Source organism: Hesperophylax consimilis, chromosome 7, assembly GCF_061612785.1.
Source record: "Hesperophylax consimilis isolate HC1 chromosome 7, BYU_Hcon_1.0, whole genome shotgun sequence".
NCBI classification, from domain to species: Eukaryota; Metazoa; Arthropoda; class Insecta; order Trichoptera; family Limnephilidae; genus Hesperophylax; species Hesperophylax consimilis.
In genome coordinates, this window is record NC_142842.1 from 11,945,498 (window position 1) to 11,957,559 (window position 12,062).

At 33.9% G+C, this 12,062-nt stretch overlaps 1 protein-coding gene across 4 annotated transcripts in view; it reads left to right on the forward strand.

Annotated features, from left to right (window-relative positions):
* The window catches only part of Prp16 (ATP-dependent RNA helicase l(1)G0007), a 204,964-nt gene that overhangs the window by 62,055 nt on the left and 130,847 nt on the right, over positions 1–12,062 (forward strand). Inside the window, exon 1 of one of the 4 annotated variants that reach the window (XM_089633214.1) lies at positions 5,903–5,947. The exons of 2 other annotated variants lie outside the window; for them this stretch is intronic. The gene's annotated coding sequence lies outside the window, so the exon portion shown is untranslated. One more of the 4 variants, XM_089633212.1, reaches the window with a different exon arrangement.

Consider the following 12,062-nt stretch of genomic DNA (forward strand, 5'->3'; position numbering starts at 1 on the left):
CTGATTGCAGCACTTTATGTCGTTAACGTGAGAATCGTATTAAGTTATACCATGGGAAGGCACTGTTTTATTTGCATACAAATATCTAAATGGTTTAGTTGCCTGTGTTTACTCTTGTGAACTTGTGACATCTTTGAAAAGCACTCATGTTTATAGAGCTATAACATACATACTTATGTTCGACTTCTAGAGAGGATTTACCGACGGAAACTGGACATCGCTTGTGTTGAAATTGAAACTGCAAATATGAATTCAATTAGCATAATATCTTGGTCCAGGGCCGGCCCTGAGTCAAACGCGCCTGGCGTTATGTGTTAGGTATTACCAGTGTCTTGGCTACTTGGCACCTTGGTCCGATCCTGTACTGGTCATCTCAACGGTGCTATAATTCAGTAATTTAATAAAGGTTTTTCCGTGATATTGATGGGTCAATATTTATTGATACAAGGTGCAACTAGGTACTCTGCAGCCTCGAACATGTTATATTCGTTTAGCATAACAATGTAAATAACGCTGTTTATAGAACAATTAGATGTTACAGTGGGAAGCGACCAAGGCATAGGTTTGTCCTCTGTTATCTTCACTAGGAAATGGAATAGTATAATATATATTTAAAAAGCTTGAAACGAAAAATATCCACTAAAAGTAAAGAATGGATGATTTTTTTTTTCAAATTCATTTAAGGTTTTGGTTTCAAAAGACGTTTTATTTGACGTTTTCCGGCGACGACCTTTATCACAAACAACCCCCCATGAGAGGGATCTCACCAAATTAATGCTATCTGTTGGGTAAACTTAAAATTATTCATAAACTGCTCATTCATGGATGGCGCTAATTTAATTTTCAGAAAAACACTTTTGCTAGTTATGTCTGTGACAGACCACGCAATATTCTCGTGGCTTGGCCTATATCAGCACATCGCTTGCCATAGATTCCCATAGGTAGTGTATAATCCAAGCCATTATGCGTATAGCATAATGTGTAATAATATTAAAAAGATTTTTTTGTTTACGCCTGTAGGCCTGTTCATATCGTATATGAAAATGAATAAATAGTTTTGTCCGTATAAAAACTCAATTCTTCGAGGAACGGCATAGAAATACAATATTTTATTCGTATGCCTTTCCTGAAAGAGTTGAGTTTTTATACAATATAAGAACATGAATAAATAGTTTTCAAGAAAGGCATATAAATACAATATTGTATCGGTGATTCAATCCAATATTGTTTTTGTATGCCTTTCCTGAAAGAATTGAGTTTTTATACAGTATAAGAACATGAATATATAGTGTTCAAAAAAGGCATACGAATACAATATTGCATTTGTGTGCCTTTCTTGAAAACTATTTATTCATGTTCTTATACTGTATGCACATGCGCAAACAAACTACGTTAATATTTTGAAGCAACTTGCTAAAAGTGTTTTTCCTAATATATTTCATTTAGCACCGTCTATTATGATTCTGGTTTATGATTTCTTCCTTACCACTGCCACTTTCTGTTACTAAAATTTCCGACATACCGGAATCCACGCAATATTTTCCATTCGGCTTATGTGATCCCTAATTTTGCAAATCCTGTGATACTGAAGAACGTATAGAAGGCACACATGATTGGTAAAAGGCTGACTGGTTACTAAACATAGCTATAGAGATTTCAAGCAAAATTTCAATTCTGAAAGATGGTCTTTTATAACAGACCGATACTTAGAATAACCCAAAAAATATACCAGTTCCCCATATTTAAATTCGAGGGTCCTTGTGTGAAAACAGTTAAATCAAAAAAAAGAGGAAATATTTTAAAATCCTTCAATGTGATTTTTCAAAAACACCCATATTTAGCCAAGGAAGGTGAGAACAGTCGATGTTTTCTGTGCACGGGGAGGTGTGTTTTTTGTATTAAAACAATATTTATATATTTTTAGTTTTCCTTGTATCGATTGTTATGTAAGAAAGCATTGAATGAAAAACGTCTTTAAAAATTACCTTTTTGACTTATCTGCCTATTCACCCCGATCCACGAGTTCTGTGTGACCTTGTTATTAAAACCCATTTACTACAATATATTTGAATTTTCCCTAAGCAGCATTTGCAGAATCAAGGATCTTATCTGCCCTTGGGAAAAGGTTGGACCTTCAATCCCTCTAACAGACTTCTTTACTTACACCTCAAATCTATCCGCTACATCAATCTTCCACTCCCGTCCTATTATACATTTTTCTACCAGAGTTTTTTGTTGTTATTTGTGGAGAATGAATCGAAACAATGGCCTCATGCGGTTTATTACCTGGAAAATTGTATTTACTCTGACTTATTTCCTGGAAAATTGAAAATCACTCGGGAGTTAAGAGCGCGGTCCTGGAAAATAGATTATTTGGTGACCTCTGAAATATAATATAAAATATATTGAACCCTGGAACGGATGTTGCGAGGTAGATATCCCTCCAAGTGACAAATATGTTACAGATAGTTTCTCTATGTGAAGTTTTTTCTTCATTTTATTCTTTATTACCCGTAAGGTTGTTACGTATGTATCTGTTCGTAAAATTTGACGGTCGAGCGAGCATTCTTTAAAAATATACAAATATAATAATATTATTTGCCATGTACAAGTGTTTTACGATCGCGTTGCAGACAGTCAAATTCAGGCGTGCCCAATCCGCGGCCCTGGGCAGCTATTCATGAGGCCCACGCGATCGTAAAGCCTGTGACAGACATACAGCTATATTTTCGTGGCTTGGTCTATTTCAGCTTATCGCTCGCCATACATTGGCATTGGTAGTGTATGACGAGAGATATGCTGAAATATGCCAAGCCGTGATGCGTATCGAGTAATGAGTCGCCTACCTACGTTTAAACGTAAACTGTTAACATTAGTGTGATATTTATAGCAATTTAACTAACTGTTAAGAGCAACAATTTTCAAGGATTAAATACCAAGAGTAAAATTAGAGTAAACTAAAGCACCGAGAATTGCATTCACTTCAATCATACCAGAAGATATTTATGTAGTTTTCACGAAAGCGAGGCTAAACATCCCGCTGGTTTGTATGTTAGCATGTTGATTTAAAGTTTTTTTTTTAAATTTCATTTTTGTATACAATAATATTATTACTACGCGTGACAGCTATTTTGCCTTCTGACAACAAACTGTGGTTAGGCCACTTACAGACAATATGTTAATATTATTTCTATACAGGTACTACATTAGGAGACGGTTATGTGTACTGCCGCCCCGGGAACCATTTATAGGATAACCAATCAACCATAGGTCACCCCAAGTGGTTCTTGGTCCCCACCCCAATGTCTTGGCGACGGATGCGTTTGCCCACATACTGGGTGGCGGGTCGGATCGGGAGATTGAGACTGTCCAGTCGAACTCTCTCGACCCATCGCTTCGCACTGTAGTAGGAAGCATGGATTCATACGTCCGTCACTCCTGGACACATTGACCCCCAGATCCTATCCACCCTCCGTACCCTTTTCCCTCCCAGAACTTTCTCTTCTTCCTTTCATTAAGGCGATGCCATGCGTAGTCATGCAAAATCATGTGTTTTTGGTTTGAATATTTGGTCGCCTAGAAATGTTTCAGATGCTTTAATTAAATACTGCGAGTAGAATACATCTTGGCCTTTGAAATAATCGAGTATTTTTTAGATAAGTCTTTTTACAAGCCCAGAAAAAAAATCTACAAGGCCTATGAAAACTGCTTTAAAGTTCAAAATCTCCTATTTACGAACCCATTTTCGGTTATGATTTTATTGTATAATGTGGCAAATTAAGTTATTTATAAAATGATCGAAAAAAAATTAAATATTTATGCCTGAACATCCACAAAATAAAATAAAAGGCACTTTTTCAGCGGCGTAGCTACCTAGGGGCTACGCGGGGCAGTGCCCCGGGGCCCTCAAGCTCAGGGGGCCCTCGAATCCTTACCAGAAATCTCGATCGAACTGAACTTTTGGAAATTTCTCCCATTTTCAAAATAAATTTGACAGGTTGCAACTTGCAACCCCACTTTAATCATGACAACTCAGTTGAGAGAAATTCAAAAGTTATGCCTAGGGAATTCCCCTAAATTCTTTCTGTAGGTTGGCAGCGTTGTAATTTTAAAAAGAAGAAACCCAGTGGTGCATTTAAACGCAAACAACGCCAAGAAAGAGAAGATAGTAAACAAAAATTGCCCAAAATTGACAAGTTTTTTAGTCAGCCTTCTGCAAGTACATCTGGCCAAAATATTTCTATTGATAGTGACTCAAATAATGTGGTAACTGCAGTGTTGGTTGAGAGAAGCCTACTGAAGAAGATTCGACAATTATTGCAGTTGGAGATACCTCCGCCGCCGATCATGTGAACGTGGATGATGTTTGCATGACACACATAAGAGCGGAGGGTTTGGAGGAACCACAGACCTCTACATTTTTCGAAAATGTGTACGACAAATCTTTTTATGACTTGGGAAACTTCACGAACAAAATATTAAGTGACAACGAAAAACGTCAAATTCTTGATATGGGGCCTTTACAGCCTTCAGGACCTTTTCCAACAGACATCAACCAGAAAAATAGGTGTTTTTCAAAATCATACTACTTTTCGTGTTCTAAATATGGGCCAGTTAATCGTTTTTGGTTGTGTTATTCCAAAATACTAGACGCTGCCTATTGTCAACCCTGCTGGTTATTTGCTTCACAAAGGAATATGTTTGGTGTACGGGAATTCGAGATTGGAAGCATTTATCAGAAAGAATTAAACAACACAGTTGTTCGAGTGGCCATTCGGAAGCATGTGCTGTGTATAAATTTTGGAAAAAAATCGATACTAATACTATCAACAAGGAACTTGAAAATGAATTGAAAAAATCATTTTATAAACGAAGTCATTGATAATTTTGCGAAAACTAAAGCTAGGAAAAAATTGTAAAGATAATTGTTATTTAGTCAGTTGGTAGGCCCGACCTTCATATAATAAACCCTTGAATCTTCTCTATTTCGTTTTATTAGCCAAACCTACACCTAGTATTAATTGTCATTTATGTTGTTACTGTTTAATATTTTTATTACCTGCCCTGCAGTCTGCGTGCACATAATAATAATAATAATAATGTTTATTTCAGCTGGACACAAAAAAGAGCTAAGTAGCTTAGCATTTTTAAAGTGTTTGTATATTTCATATTTTTATTTGATAAAACCTAATCAGTTTACATAGCAGTGGGGCCCCATTTTTTAATTTGCCCCAGGGCCCTTGGTTACCTAGCTACGCCACTGCACTTTTTGGCCATGTTTTTTTCTTGCATAAATAAAACAGGCGGATGGTGTTAAGCGGGAATTTAAACCTTATCGCCATCTACGTAAGGGTTGTTATTGATAGCGGCTCAATTTAAAATATTACACGACGTAGTGCATCGCCTTAAAAAGACCTTCTACACAGCATCCTCAAAGATGAAATAGGCCCTGAGTTCGAATATTTTCCTCAGGACCTCTTGTGTGGAGCTGATGTAAAAAAAACCAATTGCTTTTATTTTTATTTCCTATGCCCTTATTGATTTCCGAGTAAATTGTCGGAAATTATTAGTGTTTATTGATTAGTAATTACCCTTTAAAGTTTTCCCACTAATTGCATTAAATAAATTTTACTAAAGGTCCTTAAAGTAATGTGTTTCCAAATTAATGATTTGGATGAGTCAGGAGTTATTTACTCCCTGCATAACTATTGTACGAACTTCTAGATCCTTTCTAACAGAAAATTATTATCTGCGATATTGTTATTATATTTTGTATGAACGGAAATTTATTCTTTATTTGGTTTGCCCTAAGAAGCCAAAAGCTTGGAAACGCATGATCAAATATGTGTTATCTGGACTTGTGTTTTTTTGTTCGCATTTGCATTCCTCGGTATAAAGTTGCTTCGTAATACACCTATTATTTATTAGATGCAATAAACAATTTCAGGTATTATTTATCACCGACCATTAACCAATATTGATAAACACGAGATTAAGACGTATTATTTATTAAACATGGTGTTCGGAAACTAGTGTACAAACGGGAAATTGGTGAGTCATTACATCTCATTTGACTTCGCTTTTGTTGCGTAACTTTTTGATTTGAGCTTTTGTTTTCTAGTAAATCGATTCCGAAGTTGGAATTATTTGTTTGACCTTTTAGTTTGCCGAAAAAATTGCAAAAAATTAACGTAATTTTTTTAAATTTTATTTATTTTTATTTATTTTTTAAAATTTTTATTTTTATAGTGAATACCTCACAAGAGTCCCAACTGCTCCCGTCTCCCGTCCCGTCCCGTCCATCATCAGGGCAGATGTCTTATTTTAATTCATCTTTTTATCTCAAAATAAGACATCTGCCCTGATGATGGACACTGCAATGCTGTCCGAAACGTTGGCTAAAGAAGGAGTTAGCGCAACACGGCATAATACCCCAAAAACAAATAACAAAAATACTTTTGGCCGTGAAAATCTTAAATCATATTTGGCCTTTACATTATTTTTTTCTGGGTTTATAAAAAGACTTATCCAAAAAATACTCGATTATTTCAAAGGCCAAGATGTATTCTACTCGCAGTATTTAATTAAAGCATCTGAAACATTTCTAGGCGACCAAATTTTATGGCATCGCCTTAAAAAAAATCATTTGTTTTGGAAAATTTTATGTTATATTTAAACAACCTATCGAAATGTATTTTAATAAAATTATAGGCGTATGTGTTTGTGGAGTCAAAAAAATAATAAAAAAACATGGTGAAGAACGTCACCTCTCAAAGTGGGGAAACTTTGATAAACCATTTCTTATAAGCTTATATAATGGTACCTACGCCAATCCCAAATTTTTTTTATTTTATTTTTTTTTTTTTTTTTTTATTTTTTTTTTTTTACAGTGAATACCTCACAAGAGTCCCAACTGCTCCCGTCTGGAGCCAGTGAGACTATGGCATCCCCAATTGGGGGATGTTGTGAGGCTGAAGGTAAGTGGGGAAGGGAAAGAGGAAGGTGGGGAAGTACCTGGCTATTCAGATCTAGTCACTAAACACGGCTAAAGCCATTTGGAGCAACGTTTCAATTCTGAATGGTGGTCTTACACCAGGGCGATACTGGTAGTATCTTCCACTCTGGAACGTGCCGCAAATATACTATATATTATTTTAATTAATTAATTGTGAAAATAACACAAATTAATCAAATAAAATTTATTTGCGCACGCCGGGTTCGAACCCGCGACCTTCGGAATGGCAGTCCAATGCGTTACCACTGGACTATGCCGGCCGTCAAAAGTCAAGATTCTCTATGTGATAGAGATTCACCAGTTACCCGCTTGTACCGCTAGTTTCCAGTCACCGAATACATTGTAAATGTATTTTTTTACGAAGCAAGAAAATACTTTAGGGTGTCACATTATATATTAAATGAAAAAACACACTCTGTAATACACCAGTTTTTTTTATTGAATTAATAACTGACAGCCAACCAAACCAGTTAATATAATAGCCCTGATGAAGCTTGAGGTTATCGGAACCTGGTTGGCTGTCATTTATTAATTCAATAAAAAAGTGGTGTATTACAAAGTGTGTTTTTTCATTTAATATGTTTTTTTATTACAAAAACAATATCTTTAGGTACTCAAACAAAATTATTTATCAGTGAATTTACTTTAGGTACGTAGGTAGACGGTACCTAGCTCTACTTTGATCCTATGTCCATACATTCGTTTGAAAAAAACACTTGTACAATTATTTGAAAAATATTTTAGTGCATTTTATATTTGAGTCGAATATGGTTTTGATTAAAAATATTTCTGTCCTTGACCTTGAGAATAAGTAATATTATTACATTTGAATATATTAACCAAATAAATTGAAACATGCGAATAATAAAAGTATTTTTAGAATATTTACTAGCGCAGACCTGTAAAAAATCTCTGGATTTAATAATTGTAGGATTTGTCAACCTGAAAGTATTTATTAATAAATAATGCGTCAGAATCATTGCCTTTCAAAAGAAGACATTTGCCTTTCGAATGTTAGTAAAAATTACCGTATCTATTCAATGACCTTATAAAAATACATCGGTTTAACATTTAACCCCCATGAGACGGGTAAAATTTTGTACATATCTCAAACCCAAATTTAATATTTAAAATTAAATTTGAAATAATAAACATACTTCTACAAAATTACCTTCTTTACTTTGGAATTTTCATGGACACTAACGAAATGCGTTCAAAGCGTCTAAAACCTAGCTCTACACACTGCACACTGCAGTGCACCTCAAGGTAGTCACCATTTCACTGGACTTCAAATGCAGCCAGCCGCACAGTGGGGGTTAAACAAAACAAATACTCATTTCAAATAAGAAATATTTATCAAAGAATTTTGGCACTGTGGCGTATTCCCAAGTTAAGGCGATGCACTACGTCGTGTAATATTTTAAATAACAACCCTTACGTAAATGGTGATAAGGTTTAAATTCCCGCTTAACACCATCCGCCTGTTTTGATTTATGTACGAAAAAAACATGGCCAAAAAGTGCCTTTTATTTTATTTTGTGGATGTTCAGGCATTATTTTTTTTCGATCATTTTATAAATAACTTAATTTGCCACATTATACAATAAAATCATAACCGAAAATGGGTTCGTAAATAGGAGATTTTGAACTTAAAAGCAGTTTTCACAGGCCTTTACATTATTTTTTTCTGGGCTTATAAAAGACTCGATCATTTCAAAGGTCAAGATGTATTCTATTTGCAGTATTTAATAAAAGCATCTGAAACATTTCCAGGCGACCAAATGTTCAAACCAAAAACACATGATTTTGCATTACTACGTATGGCATCGCCAATAGATCTCTCTAGAGCAGCGCGGATTACATTTTGTACCTACGTGAATTATTTAGTAAACGCACTTCACTCCACCACCACCCATCTCCGCTAATGCAGTGTTCACCATCGGCCTGGGAAATTCACCACCGATAATGACCACCAATTGCGTTAAGCATCGGCCATCTAGTCCATCGCATCAAATTCACTCAATAAACAGTGCGATATAAAAAACCTCTTTCATTTACATGTCTCACCGCCAACCCCAAAGTATAAGCTTGCCTCATTTATTATGATTTAATACTTATCAGTTCCAATTTCAAAATTAATAGTTCATTTAACTGAATAATTTTACGCATTTCGCAGGAATACATAGGAATATTTCACATCACGTATGCACCGACAACCGAAAATTTACAATGTTTATGGCATGACGAAAAAATTCCCCACGGTGGGGGGGGGGGGGGGATTCATCGACCCTTTTCCACTGAATTATTTTATTCATTGTTTTCATACTAATGCAACAAAATTATTTTGAAGTGGGTATTTCGATTTATCGATTTATATCGCTAATTTAAACATCCGCTCATCGGTGTGCTTAAAATCAACAGATACTTTTTTAATAGATTACAATACTAATAAATTCATTAAAAATTGTTTATTCTAGCGTCGTTATTTGGGATGCATAATACGCAACTCGTCATGATATGAAAGAAATTAAGTAATTCAAAAAATAAACCAACACTGGACTAAAATGCAACTGCATTTAAACGGCCGCTAATTGGTGTGCTAGGGTAGTTAGAGTGTTAAGTTTAATATGTCTATTACACGGAAAGCTGGTAAAAATCTGTTTTAGCCATTTAGAAGACACTAAAGAGAATAAGAATAAAAAAACCGTTTGGGGGTATATATTTCTCTTTGTGAAAACGCTCCTCAATTGCTAAAATGTTTAGCAATGGACTGCCCAAGTCTGATTTATTCACCTACCAGACAACTCGATATTGAGCCGCCCTCGAATTCATTTCTTTTTTTATCGCCCCGTTATATTTGTCACAATTTATCACTTATCGAGAATAAGTACATATAAATAATGTGCAATGTAATCATAACAAGCCGATACGGTTAGTTCTTAATTACCTACACGAATACAAAATAATATGTTCGAAAACAAAATACATATTATATTTCTTGTCCCCGACTTGTAGACGCCATGCCAGCAATGAATTAATACATAATAGACTTTCCCGACTAATGTTCCTTGTGTAACTCTATTTTTTGACTTCATGTGTAATATTATTATATTGGTTGGATGAAATTGCCACCTGGCAATAAGCCCGCCTTTAATATTATGGTATATATTTGTACCTTTCTATGAACTAAAAGCTTTTAGGCACATTTGAGCTGAAAAGTATTTGCTGTTCGAAAATGAATTCTCCTATTAACCCAATTTTTTTTTTGCTACAATAGAGTTTTTTTACGAATGTATTTTTATTTTCTCTTTTGTTAACGAATTAATTTTCTATAACGATTTAAAATGTGCCATTTTCGATTTGCGGCCAAAACGACATGTACGTTTGTATTCGTAAATTCGGCGGGGTTGGCGTCACGTCGGGCGACGCACAGTGGGCTGAAAATCGCCTTTCATAGACATAGAGACTTGAATTTTCAAGGGTATTTTTTTTGGCTAGAAATGGATTCTGCTGATCATTACTATGCTATAAAATGTCGTACGAAGCAATTGCGTGTACAAATGAAGGAGTTATAATTTTTTTAAGAAAAATTTGTATGGCGCTGACATTAAAAATGAGGCTATCTCTGGAATCATAAGGTTGGCCATTCTATCTTTACATACAGATAATACTACTATTTATTTGTATTTTTTTGACATACTTCATATTGTGGCGCAAGTTGCGATTTTTTTTTTTTAAATCCTCAAAGTTGAAAAAAACTCTTTTTAATGTTGATGATTCATTTTAATGCTTAAATGCTTTTAGGCTTGCAGTCTAAATAAAATATTGTAAACTAGACAAAGCATACTCATATGTAAAGCATTTAAGCATTAAAATGAATCTTCAACATAAAAAAGTTTTTTTTTAACTTTGAGGATTTAAAAAAAAAATCACAAGTTTCGCCACAATACGAAGTATGTCAAAAAAATACAAATAAATAGTAGTATATTTGTGTGTAAGGATATAATGGTCAACCTTATGATTCCAGAGATAGCCTCATTTTTAATGTCAGTTCCATACAAATTTTTCTTAAAAAAATGATGACTCCTTCATTTGTACACGCAATTGCTTCGTACGACATTTTATAGCATAGTAATGATCAGCAGAATCCATTTCTAGCCAAAAAAATACCCTTGAAAATTCAAGTCTCTATGTCTATGAAAGGCGATTTTCAGCCCACTGTGCGACGTTGGTGACAGCAGTGTTACCAGAAAGTTTGAGGTTTCTGCGTCATAATGACTTTGTAGCAAGTTGAAACCATTTCTCAATGTGCGGTTTTTAAAATCAATAATTATGAAAATATTAAAATTAGGTATTTTTAGTACAATGATATTAATCAGAAAAATAAGCTTAACACATATTTGAATAGTTCATAACTATTCATAGTTTATGAAAATACCCCATTGTGGGTGAATTCTATTACCTTTTTTTTCTTTCCCAACTTTAGGCATAAAAAATAAGCCGTGAGTTCAGTAAAACATTCAACAAGTAGATAATATTGAATTTATGTGAAAATGAAATACTTTTTAACCACTTTTAATTAATAATAATCTACATGTATAAAAGGCAATGGGTTCTTCCTCAGGATAGTGAAAATTTACACTTTAAATTTGAAAATAGAAAAATAAGTACATGTAGAAAAATATTATAATTAGAGGTGATTAATTAGTTATTATTATAAAACATAATTTTTAAATTACATAAATAAATTAAATTATCGTTAAATTGTTTATTATTACATTTATGTATACAGCATTTTTTTTTAATAAAATAACGTATTAGTTATGTATGAATGAAACACTCTTATAAATAACAAAAATAAAATTTAAAATTTTATCAAACTAGGTACCTATCACAGCAAAAATAAATTTACTAGATGGTTATTTAAAAAAAATACCAGAAAAATAATTTAAAAAAATTGTTTTTTAAATAGCAAGGATAAGAACGATATTTTAAATAAATCTTGTATAACCTTGAAATTTTAGAAACTAGATAAAGTATCAATAGT